A 16,013-nucleotide genomic window follows, 5' to 3' on the forward strand; every position below is an offset into this window, starting at 1 on the left:
TCCCCCTTGGGATGAAGTCTAGCCTCCCTAGCATACTGTAGCAGGCCATGACCTTGGGCCTGGCCCATCCATCAAGCTGCATTACCCTCCTCCCTTGCTTTGAGTTCCTCAGACACACTCCTTCACCTCTGATCCTTTGTACAAATTGCTCCCTCTACCTTTCTCCTCCCCACTTTCTAGGCTAACTCCTGACCTCCCTAACCTCCTCTGGAAAGCCTGCCCTGCCTTCCAAGTCCACAGCAGGGAGCCAGGCCGTATGCTGCTGGAGTCTCCTCTTATTCCTCTCACTGCCCCACTGAACTCTAAGCGCTGGAGTCAAGTGCTACGGAACTGTTTCCTGCAATGTCCCCAGTCACTCACTTAACAATTTATTCATCGCCTCCTACCCTAGGCCAGAGACCATTCTAGAGTCCAGTGATACAAGAAAACAAAAAAAAAAGGGGGGGGGGGGTTAGATGGAGATTAGTTCGGCTGCAGCTTTGAGAAAGGTGGTCAGAAAAGGCTTCCCAGAGGTGGTGACCAGTAGTGCAGAGGCCCTGCGTTAGGAGTGAGTTTGTCGAGATTGGGTTATACCCCTGTGGGTGGAGTGTAGAGGACTGGGGGAGGGGAGGGTTCAGCGAGGTAGCAAAGGGTTTCCTGAACCTTTTTTTCCATTTTGTCTTTGGATGCTCTGGACCACTTCTTCCGGCGATCCTTCTCTGAGTGCACATTCCTCCTGCCTCTGAGCTCTTCCTACCCCTGATGACCCAAATCTCCTCTCAGTTCCCTTAAGATGGAGAAGTCTCCAAAGCTCTGCCCTGTCGTTTTCAGAAGCTGTAAAAGGCATTTGCAACCAGGCCTTCCTCCAATCCCAGAACCCATGCCAGGAGATTATCTGTGGGATTTGGAGAGGGTCCCAAACAGGACAATTGTCCTCCGCGTCAGCTCCAGCTCTTGTTATCAGGTCCCTGGGCGAGGCAGGCTGGGCTGGAAGGGATGAGAGGCTGGGTTATTTATGGAATTCAATTTCCCTGGCTGCCTGCAACCCCAGGAGCATCTCAGGAAGGCTGCAGAAAGAATTTACTGGGCCTAGGAGAGGAATTCAACTGTCAAATGAATGAAATGCCCCCTGGAAGAGCCCATGGACATTTCAGGTGAGTGGCTGAGGGACCAAGAGACACAGAACAAAGGACTCTATAAGGCTGAGAATCAGAAGACCTGGGTTCGAGTTCTGACTCTGCCCCATTTTTAAGCAAGACTTTCTTTGGGCCCCAGTTTCCACTTTAATAAGAGGTGAAAGAGATTGATCTAGGTCAGGGGTTGCTGAGTGTGTGTGTGTGTATGTGTGAAAGTCCACATAATAAATGTTTTAGGTTTTTTGGGCCATAGGGTCTCTGTCACAACTATATTAAAAAAACAAAACAAAACAAAAAAACAGGTAATAGGCTTCACTTGGCCCATAGATTATAGTTCGCTTACCCCTTGGCCTACGTGACCTTTCTGGTGTATCAGTCAGGAAACTTTAGGTTGTGAGCATCAGAATCTGATGTAAACTGTTTTAAGCTAACCATTGTCTAAGAGAGGAAGACTTATAGGGTCAAATAAGAGGGAAGTCCCAGGGAAACATCAAGCATGGCTGGATCCCGAGGCTCAGATGATCCATCATTGGGACGCATTGGGACAGTTTAATGCTACTGTTCCTTGACTGCACTTGCCTCTTACTTTTGCTGTGGGTCTAAAATATCTCTTTTTAAAAAGGTCTTATTTAAAAAGTGGCAGAATGACAAGCAGACTACGATACTATTTTCATAATATAAACAACACACACATACAAAGCAAAAACACTATTTTATTCTTTCTAGGTATAGATAGATGTCTGCAAGTAGGAGAAAAATTCTGGAAGGACATGCAGTGAACTGCTCTTGTTGTATCTGGGAAGCGAGGAGGAGTGAGCCAGGATTAAGGGGGAAGATCAAAGGGAACATCTATCTTATTTTTTTTCTCTTAATCATTTTTTTTTTTATTAAGGTATTATTGTATATGTGTACCTACCCCCCCCCCCCACTCCAATACATGACCTCCCTCCCCAGAGTTATGCTTATATGCAGGCATACAAGTCCTTCGGTTGATCTCTTATCTCCCTCATATCTCCCTACCCTCACAGCTGTAATTTGACAGTCTGTTTCTTTACTGTCCCTGTATCTATCTCTTTGTTCATCAGTTTATAATGGGGAACGTCTATCTTAAATTTAAATATCTTAAATTTCTGTCCCAAGAAAATGCATACACACTTTAACAGCTGGTCACTCACATTTTAAAATGAAGTGCATTTTAATAAATATGGCCTTTATAATTATTCCAAGTGTGTGTGTACACTTTGAGACACCCTATAGTATAATAATCTACAAGGCGTAAATACCAGAAATACTTGTGCAATTTATACTATTTTTAAAGAGGAAGATGAAGAAGTACAAACTAAGGAAAGAAGAGAGATGGGGAAGGAGAAAAGGAAAGTAGAGAAAGGATCAGAAGGAAAGGGAGTGGGGGGGAGAAGGGCAGGGAAAACAGACTGTGCAGAAACGCCTATGGCCTTCTCTACCCCCCACTGCCAAGATGTCCAGCCCACATCAGCCTGGGGCAGAGGAGCTGAGACCCCAGGCTTCTGCAACATTCTCTCCCTCTGCAAGTCCTCTCCGGGCTCCTGCCTTCCCCTAGCCCCTGCCTCCTGCAGAGCACTTTAGTCCCCTTATCGGTGAGAACCAGCAAGGACCACAACGCTGGCCTCACTGATTACAAATTGTTTCTGCAGGAACATTTAGCAATGGGTCTTCCCTCTCCTAAGTCTATTCTAGGAATGTCAATAGCTTCCGTTTGGCATAAAAATGCTGAATCCATTTTTCTCATAAATAATTATATTGTGATCAGCTGCCATTCTGATGGCGGATAAAGAAAGTGGAGCACGCATTTGCTGCTTCTGAATTTCCTAAGATAGAGATGCATGGGTGCCGTGAGCCCCGATGGAGCCCGCTCTGTGCCAAGCTTTGAGGCCATAAACTCCTTCTGCCTCTCAACGTCCCTCCTGGGTGGCCATGGCTGTGCCCATATAACCAAGAAGGAGACTGGGACTCAGTGATCAGGATTTGCGCCCCTACACCATAACTGCCCCTTATTCTTGGAAGGCAAACATTCCAGAAAATGAATGAGTTTGAGTAGACCCAGGGTAATGCTCCAAGGTTCAGCCCTGCCAGGCATCAGCTACCTTTGCAGTGCCCACTCCTTCCCCCCTGGAGGAGACACAGTGTGTCACCCACGACCTTGGGTCTGACCTTTCCCAGAGGCTCTGGCCGACCTCTCACTTTGAAACCTGCATCTCTGGGCCTGAAGGCTTTCCCACCACACAACCTCAGACGGTTGCTCTGCCAAGTGCTCACTGGTCCAGAAGTTCCAGGAAAGTAACACCCTCAGAGGAGTCCCCAATCAATGGCTGGCATCAGCTGGTGTACAAATACCCCAGCTTCCTCTCCCCGGGGTGGGATCATTCTGAAGTACCTGGCATACACTGCTTCCTAGAGTTTCCCTGCTGGAATGGAGTGTCCGTTGCCCACCAAGTGTCTGGCGGGGCCGTGTGCCCCAAAAGCATTGCCTTCCCTTCCCAATCTCACGTCCATTTCCCTCCCCGGCTCCCTGCATCTCCCAAATAAACTGCTCACACGCAAGTCCTGTCTCGGGGCCTGCTCCTGGAAAAAAACAAACAAAGCGCCCCTTTGAAGCCAAGACCCAGACCCTCAAACAGAAGCTTTGGGCACCGGCGGCAAAGCTTCCAGAAGGAACTTATTCCTAAGGTCAGATCTGACGGCTTCCTTCTCCAGGGATCCCTAGGTTAAGTTCAAGCTCTAAGGTGGTATCTGGACGTTTAGAGGTTTTGCTGTTCAGCAACCGTGTTTCCTGAGCTGGTTACAGCCCCTCGATTGGAGGAGGTGGGGATGGCTCCTTCCAAACTCAGTTCAAACAGGACATAGAGTAGTATCCCGGTCAGACTGTGGTTGTGTGTGGGTTTGAGTCCTGCCTGGGTCATGGGGTAAGTGGTTCTCTTCGTTGAGCCTCTATTCTTTACGTGATGGGTGACCAGAATAAGACCTCCCACATGGGTCTGGGAAGGACTGAGTTTATACACACCAAGGGCTGAGTACAGCACCTGGCCCGTGGTTCAGGTGGGCTGATTCCACCCCAGCTTCCATGGACATGGAGTACATGTGACTCAGGCTTGGCCAAAGAGAGCATCAAACACCCCCGACCACAAAGACTGGTTCAGGAATGGGCACAGGGCACTTGGTGCCCATCACCTTACTGATCCGAGAAAGCAGGCACCCAGCAACTTGCCTGAGGGCCCACACCTGATAAGGGGGTGGTGTGCTTTTTAGCCCTTTCTTATTTAACTAGAGCTCATGCTCACATATGCACCACATAGTAATGCTTTATGGATGGAGGGGTGGGGGGGTAAATCCTTACAAAGATCTGAAGTGTTAAATTTATACATATTAAGAAAACAGCTAGAAATAATATGCAATTGGGCAAAAAAAATTTAGGAGATGGTAACATTGGAGATTGCCTTCAACCCTCAGTTAGAATCTTGTCAACTGAGAGGGAGGACAGGGCAATTCCTTGTGAAAGGCAGCGGCAGAATGAAAGCATATTGAGCAATTATCATGCACCAGAGCATTATCTGGCTTTCTGGGGCAACCTTGGCAGGTAGATGCCATTATTATTCCCATTTTATAGGCGGGAAAACTGAGTGACTTGGGAAGGTGAGGTCACTTATTTAAGGTCCGTCTAGCTCCAAAGCCAGCACATTGCCCACAAGGCTGCATGGTGTGCAGAAATATTTATTGAGCCATCTGCTCAGAGACAAGCTCATTCTCAGCAGCTGCTCCCCACCCATCTTTTGGGGGTTGCCTCTTTGAAGGCAGCAGTCTGGGAAGTGATAAAATATTGAACCTAGCACAGTATGACACACACAAATATTTGAACATTCAGCGACGAGACCACTGCCAGGGACCTGCCCCAGCATGACTTGGACGGGATAACACGATGATCTTATGTCCTATTATCTCCCGAGAGGTTTATTGTGAGTTTTCAAGTGGTTGCAAACATTAATTCGGCGGTGCTTTTGCTAATGGGGGAATTTCTGGCATGGAGGGAATGTGGTTAAAGTAATAACCTCCCTTCAGTAAACAAACATCAAGCCGTTTCCCCACAGGAGATGTTTTCTTAGGTGGAAGGTAGGCTTCTCAATCTTACTATAATTTTGGAGAGGCTAGAAGATGGAATTTTATTGTCCATGGGGACTGAGTCTGCTCCAAGCAGCTAATGGGGGTGCAGGTAGGAGGCTTGGGCAAGGGAGTGGAGAGCAGATGCTGGCACGGCCTCCCTGAGCCGTCATTCAGCAGCCTGGTGACTTGGGATGACAGCCAGGAAGTACTGTCTCTTTAATATACTGGGACGAGCCTGAGGCTCAGAGAGAGGAGGAGACTTGCCTGAGGTCACACAGAGGGTCAGTGACAGATCTGGACATCCCCATCTCGATCTCACAGCGCCACCTGGGGCCTAATGGGAAGCTGTCTAGGTGGCAGGAAAGCCCCAGGAGCAAGAATAATGAGCTTCATGGCCCAGAGCACTGGCTTTGGAGGTGGCTGGGCCTGCGTTGGACCCCATCTCTGCTTGTCTCCTATTGTGTGACTGTGGGCTGGTGACTCTCTAGGCCTCTGTTTCCTCAGGTGTCAGTGATTAGCACACAGCAAGTGCTCCAACAGGTAACTAACTAGTAGTCATCATCTTCCTGGCTTTGCCACCAGACAGGTAGGTGCCCTCAGGCAAGTCAGTGCCTTTCTCTGGACCAGTTTGCCCATTTCAAACATAAAAGAATTCGATTGGGTAATAGTTAAGGGCCATTTCCAGTCTGACACACTGTAAATTTGTGACTCAATAAATTGCCCCAAGTCAAGAAAAGGTGAGGACTATAACAATAATCCTATCTAATAAAAGAGTGATATGCAAATTGACCATCACTCCAATACACAAGATGGCTGACTCCATGTGGTCAAAGATGGCTGCCCCCATGTGGACACAAGAAGGCCACACAAGATGGCCAGCAGGGGAGGGCAGTAGGGAGGGACCAGGCCTGCAAGGGGGGCAGTTGGGGGCAATCAAGCCTGTAGGGGAGGGCAGTTGAAGGGGACCAGGCCTGCAGAGGAGGGCATTTAGAGGCAATCAGTCTGGCAGGGGAGCAGTTAAGCATCAATAAGACTGGCAGGGGAGTGGTTAGGGGGTGACCAAGCTGGCAGGCAGAAGCAGTTAGGGACAACCAGGAAGGCAGGCAGGTGAGCAGTTAAGAGCCAGCAGTCCTGGATTGTGAGAGGGATATTCCTTGAGGGGTCCCAGATTGTAAAGGGTGCAGGCTGGGCTGAGGGACACATACCCTTTTGCACAAATTTCGTGCACTGGGCCTCTAGTATAACAATAATCATTCAACCATATACTGAGTGCCTACTGTGTGCTGGGAACTGCTTGATGCCAGCCCTTCTCATGTCACATTTACAATACTATAACAGCCCCTGCTGGTCTCCTGGCTTCCAGTTTTCTCTCCTTCAATGCACCTTAGCTCTCTTAAGCCCTACTTCACTCTTATGCTCCAGCACACTCAGTGGCTCTCCAGTTCCCTCCAACCCCACCACCAACAAGTGACGTCTAATTCCATGCTCAGGCCCTGCTGTCTTTAGTGGAATCCCCTATAAACTGTATTGTCTCTTTGTCTAGACTTCCCTGTGCCTCAAGCTCAGAGATACTCACTAAACATTCGTTGAGTGAATAAACACATGGGTGAAATGCTTCTCTTAAATTAGAACATTCAAACTTTCAGTCATTTGCAAACCAGTTACAGAGGTTTTGCAAAAGTCTGTGCACTGTGTCTATTTTTATTTACTTAAATATTTCCTTTTTTTTTTTTTTTAGATTAAATAGATGTATCTCAAAAGTTACATTATTCTATAACTAGATAATCAGTATTACTTGTGAGAATAGGTCTCCATTAAAATGAATACAAGGACAAATGAGCAATGCATTCAAGTGTAACTAGATATTGTTGTCTACCAAGGCTAGAGTCCTCCTTAGTGCTTTATGTTAAAGATGTTAAAGACAAATTAGTACCAACTTGAGACTTGCTCATGGACAGAGATCACAAGGATGATACAGGATGATGAGTATGAAAGAGCTTTTGCATGCCAAGTTATTCCACTACACTGAAAATTACCTTTGTTACCAGCAGTGGTTGTCAGCCCATATTTTAGGAACCCATCACTCTAGCCCAGTGGTCGGCAAACCCATTAGTCACCAGAGCCAACTATCAACAGGACAATGATTGAAATTTCTTTTGAGAGCCAAATTTTTTAAACTTGAACTTCTTCTAACACCACTTTTTCAAAATAGACTCGCCCAGGCCGCGGTATTTTATGCAAGAGCCACACTCAAGGGGCCTAAGAGCCGCATGTGGCTCGCGAGCCAGTTTGCCGACCATGGCGCTAGCCTATGGAGAATGCATGTGAGTTCTCCGATACAGCGGTAGCCAACTGGTAGTCCTCGGACCACTGGTGATCCGTGAGGTCCAAAAGGCTGGTGACTGCTGCTCTGGAAGACTTTAACCTGGGTTTTCAGGAAGGATACAGGGCCCTTGCATGCAGCCAGCTCAGCTTCATAGTGTAGTGTGCCTTATCTAAGCCCCAATGCAATTTTTAGAACTCAGCCACCTTAAGAGTTGGTTGAAACTATTTGCCTGGTAGAATAATGAAGTCCCCATCATTGGAGATGTGCAGACAGATACTGTTAAGTCATGGGGCAGTGGGCAGGGAGCAGAGAATCTTGTGGAGATAATCCCAGCATCAAATAGTCAGCCTATGAAATTGACCTGACAGCCAGAGTTTGCTTTCATATGTAGGCAAAACACATGCAGAGCAATGAAAATAGAGAGGGATTAGTTTCTGATCAGGAATACAGAAAAAAAAAATAGACAAATTGTGTGTGAGGTTGTTCAGGAAATCTGAAGAAAGGAAGGCGTGTGGCAAGATGATTATTATTCCTTTAACTAATGCTTCTTATTTCTTAATCCAGTACCGGATTCATCGGGACTATTTTTGGTTTTAAGCCACATAAAATGAATTCAGACTTGCATAAGAGACAAAAAGGAACTGAAGGACATTTACGTAACTGAATGCCTTCAGGCATGGCTGGATCCAGGGACTCATCAGGCCTTCGTCTGCTCCATCTCTTAGGTCTGCCTTCCTCTACGATGGCTTCATCCTCAGGTAGGTCTTCTCAAGATGTGACAAGACAGCTGCTAGCAGCTGCAGGCTGAGGAACCACGGCAGAGATCAAGCTTCTGTTTGGCAATAATTTTAGCAAAAACCTCAGAGAGAGCTCTCACTGACCCAGCATATACCAACTAAGGTCATGGTAATGTGCCCTGGCTGTGCCCGCCCACCTCTGGAGGGAGGGAAACCCCCTCAAACATACAAATGTGAGTGGGGGAGGGGAAGTTCCTTACATCAAAACTGAGGTGCGATCACTTAAAGACGTTGAAATGGATACCAGGCAAGCAAACATAGCTTCCATCATCGTTAGCTTCATATCCTTGCTCAGAGCTGTGCCCCACATCTCCATTCAGAAGGCTCCTAGTCATCCTTTGGGCCACAAAAGGCTCAAATGGTACTTTTTTGAAGAGACCATCCCCGGCCATCCCGAATTGGATTGGGAGCTCCTGATATATGTGCTCCTTGCAGATCTTGTCACCCTGGGCTTGTGTGATTACCTGCAAAAGCCTGTCTTCCATGTTGGTCCAGGCCACCTTGAGGTCAGTGGCCTGTCTGTCTTGTCCAATGATGTGTCTCCAGAGCCTAGGACAGTGCCTGGCAAGTAGAAGGAGCTCAATCAATATTTCTGTGAAGAACTAGTGGAGGTCACAAAGGCCCTGGTGACCGGTGAGGGGGAAGGAATGGGTGGGTTAAGAAAGACATAAAGATTTCATGTATGTGGTTTAGAGTGTAGGGAAAGAGACAAGACAGAGGAGCATTGTGTGTTGTGGGAGCCTGGGATGGATGATCAGAGTGTGGGGCAAGGTGGTGCTGGGGGGTGGGGGAGTGCTAATTAGCAAATGCCAGCCCTGGGGACAGAGGGAGGAAAAGAAGAGTAGATCCAGGCTGGAGAGAAGGAATCTTTTCTGTGAGTCCTCAGGAGGCCCAAAGGGGAATGCAGTTATGACTCCACTCCCAGGAGCATTTGTGAAAGAAAGAAGTGGTAAGGACTTAGCGAAGGGGAAGAGAAGGCGTCCTTAGGCACTAGACTGGGGTTGGCTGGGAGAAAGGCTTCTCTGGGACCATCGGTCAAACCTCAGGAGCTAGAAAGAGGAGCGTGACGTGGGATTCTGCCGTCGTCCCTGGGTGTTTTTCCCAGGCTGTGTTTTCCTTTTCTGTCATCTGTTTATCCATCTGTCCATCCACACACACTGCCATTTGTGTCTCCATGACCAACCCCTGGCAGCAGACAGGGCGTCCTTCCAACCTTCCCCTCCCTACCACAGGCACACACCCAGCCTGGTCTCACGAGGCTGTCAGCTCCAGATCAGAAGCTGTGTTCCCCTTGCAACCGGCGGGAAGGCTGCTGGGGGGCAGAGGGAGGTGGGGGGGTGAAGAGAAGGGGCAGGAGCCCACCCCACACCCATACTGAGGGCCCTGTAACCCACAGAGAAAGAGGAACAAAAAGGACAGACCAACCGAAGCAGCCCTGCAAGGAAAACCCAAGAGAGAAATCAACCCATGGTAAAAAGGACTGGGAGGCTGCGATCAAGACAGGCTGAGGACCCAAAGCCAAAGCGGGGAAGAGGGCAACAGCCTGGAGGAGAAGGAAAGAGTGAGAGGAGGGAGAGAGAGGGCAGCCAGCCAGAGACAGAAGAGAGGAAGTGGGGAGGGGGGAGAGCGAAGGAAAAGAGCGAGGAGAAGCTGGGACGATGTGGAGGGGAGACGTGGAGGGGGAATGGGAGAAAGAGGCAGGATGGAGAGGAAAGGAAGGCGAGAAGGGGTGAGGAAAGGGCGAGGGCTGCGGACAGAGGCATTGCGGGGGCAGCCGGAGGGAGGGCGGCGGGCCTCAGCGGGGCCAGGGGAAGGGGGTTGGGGGGAGGTCGGGGGAGGCGGACGGGGAGGGGGCGGAGCGGCGGACCAAGCCCCTCCCCGGGGGCGGGCTCCTGAGCGGCCACGCCCCCAAACTCCCCGCCCCTCCGCCGCGTCCCCCGCCCCCGTCCCCGCGCTCCGCCGCCCGCCCTCGGAAGACCCAGCGCGCGGCGAGGTTGCGGGCGAGCTGCGCGGAGCGAGGAGGCGCGGAGCCGAAGCGCACCGGCGAGGCCGAGCGGCCCGCGCAGCCCCGGCCGCAGGTAGGAGGGAGGCCGGCGTCGGGGCGCGGGGCGCAGACACCTGGACGGCCCGGGGCCCCGAGCTGCCGGCGCCGCGGGCCCGACGGGGTGGGCGGTCACCCGGAGGTGCCGAGCCCCGCACCTCGCCTCGGGCCACACGAACCAGCCGGGGCGCCGCTCTGCCCGTCGACGCACCTGCTGGCCTTTCCCCGGGGAGGCTCGGGGCGCCGCGCAGGGCGGTGGGGAGGGGGCGCAAGGGGGGGGGGTGGAGAGAGGGGCTCGCGGGCGAGTCCCCGGAATCACATGCCGTTTCCCCGTTCGGGCCCCTCGGACTCCCGGGCTGGTGTTGGATATGCTGGAGCCGTCGAAGCGTCGCGTCCATTCCCTAAACGGGGGCGGGGTGGGGGGGGGGGGGAGTTGCGAGAGTGAATGCTTGGGGGACCGGGAGCCCCTTTTCTGGCTCAGGGTCAGCTGCGTAGAGAGAAATCCATGCCCCTCATTTTTTATTTTTTTTCTCTCTCCAAGGGCTAAGGAGGCCAGCAACTTGGGGATGGGACACCTCCTTCCAAGCCCAGGGCAGCTCCAGCTCTCAGGAAATGCTGGCCAAAAATGTGCACCCCACAGCCTGGGCTGAGCGCGCACAAGCCCTGCTGCTCTCCCCTGTCCTGTTCCCTGGCGGGTGTGGGGTGAGGAGGCTGCACCCCAGGTTTAGGGAACTGTGTCCCCTTGCCACCGCGGGACTGCTCTCACCTTGCCTTGTGTCCTGGCGTTTCCTGCCTGGGGATGGGGAGAAGAGGCAACTGCCTGCCTGCTGGGGTTACCCCCGAGGCAAAGACCATCAGGTCTCCCTGTACCCCACATCCCCACGGTGGCACCCACGGATGCCCTGTGGTAGTAGCTTGGCTTGATCTTCAGGCAAGGAGCTCAGACTTGCCAGCTCCCCCTGAGGGTCTGAGCCAGTATTCTCCCCAAATAGATGAGACCCCCAATGAGGAAATCGGATTTTAAAACACCAAATAGCACCACCCCGTGTCTTCCTAACGCGAAGCTGGAGCTTCACCTTCCTCTCTTAGGAGGCACGGGATAAATGGCTTCTGGGCTTTGGTGACACCCTCGAAACCAGAGACTGCCGGACTTTGGGACTGACCTTCATTTTCCTGTGACACACGAGGTGGGCGCTTGGTGGCAGCGCAGTCGCTGGGTGCCAGGTATTGCCTCGCTTCTGTCTTGGGGAAATTTGGGGGGGAAATGTATTCATAATGGAGCCTGAAAAGACTACCCCAACTCCCAAATTCCAGAACAAAGGAGGTCAGTGGGACTGAGGCTTGGTGCACCCTCTGTCTCTCTCTTTGGAGCAAGGAGTGGGAGGGGCCTTTTCCCAGAGCAACCAGGGCAAAATGGCTGAGCCTCCTCTTAGCCTCAGAAATAAATTGTAAGGCAGGCAGCAAACAAAGGAAGCGCGCCGCTCTCCCTGCGGCCGAGCACGGGCTCGGTAGCCAGCCCTTGAAGGACAAACAGTGAGTTCAGCGGGACATACAGCGTGGCTTGTCTGGCGGGGCATCCCGAGAGGGTGAGGCGATCCCTGAGAACCACACAGGAGAGAGGCAGCTGCTTGGGGAGAGCAAGCAGGACCCGTCTCTTCTAACGTGTGACGCTCCACACCGGGGCTGGAAGCGTGGTGAGAAGTAGGTCCCTCGGGAACTCCAGGTGGGGCTGGGAGGGGCTTCTGGAGGCCAAGGAGTAGGCCACTCCGAGGGTGATGACAAGGACAGAAAACCACGTCCACCCAGGCTGAAAGAAGCACGCCCGCTCTGCTGCTCCCGGGATGGCACAGGCCTGGCAGCCAGGAGCTCCAGGGCTATGCGTGTGTTTATGCGTGGCCCAGCACACAGCTGGCGCTCAATACGTGTCTCATTCTAGCCAGCATGGGTGGAAGGTGAGGACAGCACGAGCATGGGCCTACCTATCATATATTCTAGTGTCATGGAGCCAGGAAGGCTATGAAAAGGTAGCTGCTGAGACCACCACCAGGAATGAGCCCTGGGTGGGTTGGCTTTGCGCTGAGTGAGGTGCTGCCACTTCCTGGCTGGGTGACCTTGAGTGAGTTCCCGTCCCTGCTGAAGGGAAGAAATGGAGTGTTGAAAGCTCTCCATGTGCCCAGCTTATAATTCCTGCAATAACCTTGTGCAGCAGGTACAGTTCTGACCCTCCGATGCAGAGGGGAGGAAACTGCGGTTCTGAGAGGGGAAGCGACTTGCCCAAGGTCACACAGCTAGAAGGAGTGGTGGGGGGCAGGAATGTGAACCCTGCTCTTCTAGTTTGCCAGCCAACATGTGTCTCACTGCTGAGTCTCTAGGCCTAGGTTTTCGCCTCCTTAAAGTGATGTGGTTAGGTGATGGTTGAGGGATTCGGTGATTGACAGTGAGGCCCCTTAGGCCTGCCATCAAGCTGCTCCTCTCCCTTCCTGGCGTATGCTAAGAGCAACATTAAATGAAGCATACGTGGCAAGCGGCTTCTTGCCATCTCACAAAGACACTTCCTAACGGTGGAGATAGAGATTACCCAAACCACTTGGCATTTGGACACATCTTATCCCCCCTCTGTGGCTCGTGTACGCATCCCACGCTGAGTGCCGACCCCTATCTGTTAAGCCTTGCTTGCCGCCTTGAGCACCCAGTATCCCGACACACGCCCCCTCTGTCCTTGGGAGCAGTGAGGAGGCCCAAGCCTGTCCCTGTCACCTCGCCCGAGGTGTGCCCAGCCTCAGGCCTGCCTTTGCCTGCATCAGAACTGCCCCTTCCACCCACCCCAGCTTCTCTGTGCCCAGGGAACGGTAGGCAGAACACAGCCATTGGCACAATGGAAACAACTTTGAATTGGCTCCAGATGCAAAGAGCAGGCTTCTCAGGGAGGAGATCGATCATCAGACCTTTGTCCACTGCCCCGCGGCGGTCCTCGGCTCTGGCTCCTCCTCACAGGGCCCCGTGGCGGCAGCCTTTTCTGTCACCTTTCCCTCCTTCTCTGAAGGTCACTGGGAGCTGGAGGGGAAACGGTGGCACTTAAGAGAGGAAAAGGGCAGGAGGCCAGATAATGGACCCAAAAATAAGGCTTTCCAGGAAATGTGCTCCAGCATGTTCCCCCGGAGCTCACCTGGAGCCTCGGGAGGAGGGGAAGGGACTTGGGAGTGAGTGGGAAGCCGGCGAACAGCAGAGACAAGGGTTGCCTGGCATAGACGGTAGGTGTGAATGCAAGCTGTGATGTTTCAGCGCAGGCTCGGGATTCAATCATAAACAGAAAAAGAAAAGAAAAAAAAACCCACTCAATGTTTTTCCAACGACAAGATCATAGATGACAGTAATGACTAACAGCTGATGATCTGCCAAGGGATGTGCTGTGTACTTTACTTAAATTATTGCATTTAATTTTCACAAAACCCTATGAGGCACGTACCGTAGTAGAATTGCCCCTGTACAGATGAAGAAACAGATGAGAGAGGTTAGGGTGCTTACTGCAGCCTCACTGGGCTTCTAAATGGCCCTGGACCCCAACTCAACCATCACCTAAAAGCCCCTGGTTTTGTCACTTAGCACGGACCTCAACTCCCCATTCAAGGAGCTGCACAGCTAGCAAGCTTTTCCCCATTCCTTTTCCTTCAGTGGAGTTTTCCCACAGCTCAAAGGGGCTGATGGCTTGACAGCATCTGTTTTCTGCTTAATAATGGGAAGCTGAGGCCTAGAGATGATGGGTTTGTGCCCAGCATCCGTCAGCTGCTAAGTTGCAGAACTGGAATTCACACTCAGGTGCCCAGCCTATTACAACATATTTGTAACCTAATCTTTAAATTCATTTAAAGCTCGGGTTGACAATTGTGCACCCAGCCATCTTTCCTTCATTCTTAGGTGTCCCCCAATTTGTCATCTGCTTCTCGCGGCTCTGGAAGCCGGAGAGCGGCCGACAGAGCCATCAGCTCTGTTTACCGTGATCAGACATGACACAAAAGTGGCATCCGATTTGATGCGAGCTGCCTGCAGCGAATGGCCTTCTATTTTTACATTTCTCACAAATTGGAAATTACAAGGAGGCCAGGTCTTGCAGAACGATTGGCTGTGGTGCTCGGAAAGCAGGGTGTGTGTGGCTAGGTGGAACGAGCCACATTCAGGGTCCAAGGGCCTTCTTGGGCTTGACTCTTGGCAAAAGGGCCTCCCAGCTCCCAGGGCCAGATGGGATCCTGGCATACGGGCCAGGCTGGAGGATGCTGCCTCGGACAGTGACCTGCAGCTCTGCCCACCTGTCCAGTGCGTAGTGTCTGCAAGATCAGTGTCACATGCCAGCTCCTGAGATAACTGAGCTCTGGCCAGAGGGACATTCAAAGTCAAAGATGCCCCGAAAGACATTGACAGCAGGTAGCTTTCCTGGCCTTATTGTTTGGTAAGGAGGTTCTGTGCAGGGAGAGGGCAGCATCCACAAGGAAGTGAGCAATAATATTAGGTACCAGGACTGCCATTTGCTGGCACGTAGTGCTTATAACAATACTAGTGGCCCAGTGCACATTGGAATAAAATTAATTAGAAGGTGGCCAGTGGGGTGAGACTGGGTGAGGGGCCTGACACGCCCTGGAGCTAACCTCCCACAGTCCCAGGGGCAGCGCTGGGACTCAGAGGACATCTGTGGTCACCACAGCTCAGCAATAAACCAGATTTAGAGCCTACCATGTCCCAGCAACAACATAACCCACACCCTGCTGAAGGTGGAATCGCACTCCCTTCTCTCTGGTTCTGGGGTGTGTCACCCAAGAACTGCTGCTGCCAAGTCACCACAGCTCAGCAACTCCTGCGTTGAGTGTCTGCCCCCTGGTGCTCAATGCTCGTCATGCCTACCAGATGATCGGATGGTTGGACAGTTGCCTTTTACTAATACACACACACACACACACACACACACACACACACACTAGGAGCCCAGTGCACAAATTCATGCACCTTGAAAGGGACTGTGGGACGCAAGGCTGTGGTGGCACAGGAGCAGGAGCAGGTCTCGGCTCATCCTTCGCCCCCACCCAGCCCTTTCCACCAGCCCCCTGATCCCCTGTTGGCTGGCAGCCCCGTTCTAGCCACTACTGCTCCCATGAGCTGACAGTGCCAGCCCCACTCACACCCGCTGATGGAGTGGTGCTATTGGGACCAGCGCCAGCAGTGGGTGTGAGTGGGCCCGACAGTGGCAGTGGGGGCAGCACTGGCAGTGGGTGTGAGCAGTGACTGCCAGCCCTGATTGCTCCTTAGGAGCAGGGGAAGATGGAAAAGCCTGAGGTGCGATTGGGGCTAGCAGCTGCCACTAGCACCCACTGATGGTGGCAGCTGTTGTGAGCAGTGCTTCATGCCTACAGTGAATATGAGAGGGGCCGCGCCAGCAGCAGGTGCGAGCACCGGGTGGGATTGTGGCACACAGGAACAGAATTTTCAATAATCACCAGAGGTTTGCCCTGATGACAGCGACCTGCACTCTGCCTTGGTCTGGCACCCCCACTCACCTGCTCCACCATCCCGCCATGGCCAATGCCCACCATGTTCCACACGTGCCCCTTGGT

General features: G+C 52.1%; 1 protein-coding gene across 2 annotated transcripts in view; it reads left to right on the forward strand.

Annotated features, from left to right (window-relative positions):
• The first annotated feature begins 10,362 nt into the window (after nucleotides 1-10,362).
• Nucleotides 10,363-16,013, forward strand: part of SLC6A1 (solute carrier family 6 member 1) — a 44,017-nt gene continuing 38,366 nt past the window's right edge. The window contains exon 1 of one of the 2 annotated variants that reach the window (XM_036431127.2): nucleotides 10,363-10,450. The gene's annotated coding sequence lies outside the window, so the exon portion shown is untranslated. The remainder of the gene's footprint in view (nucleotides 10,451-16,013) is intronic. The other variant, XM_036431126.2, reaches the window with a different exon arrangement.

This window comes from Pipistrellus kuhlii, unplaced genomic scaffold (assembly GCF_014108245.1).
Source record: "Pipistrellus kuhlii isolate mPipKuh1 unplaced genomic scaffold, mPipKuh1.p scaffold_m20_p_11, whole genome shotgun sequence".
Taxonomy (NCBI): domain Eukaryota; kingdom Metazoa; phylum Chordata; class Mammalia; order Chiroptera; family Vespertilionidae; genus Pipistrellus; species Pipistrellus kuhlii.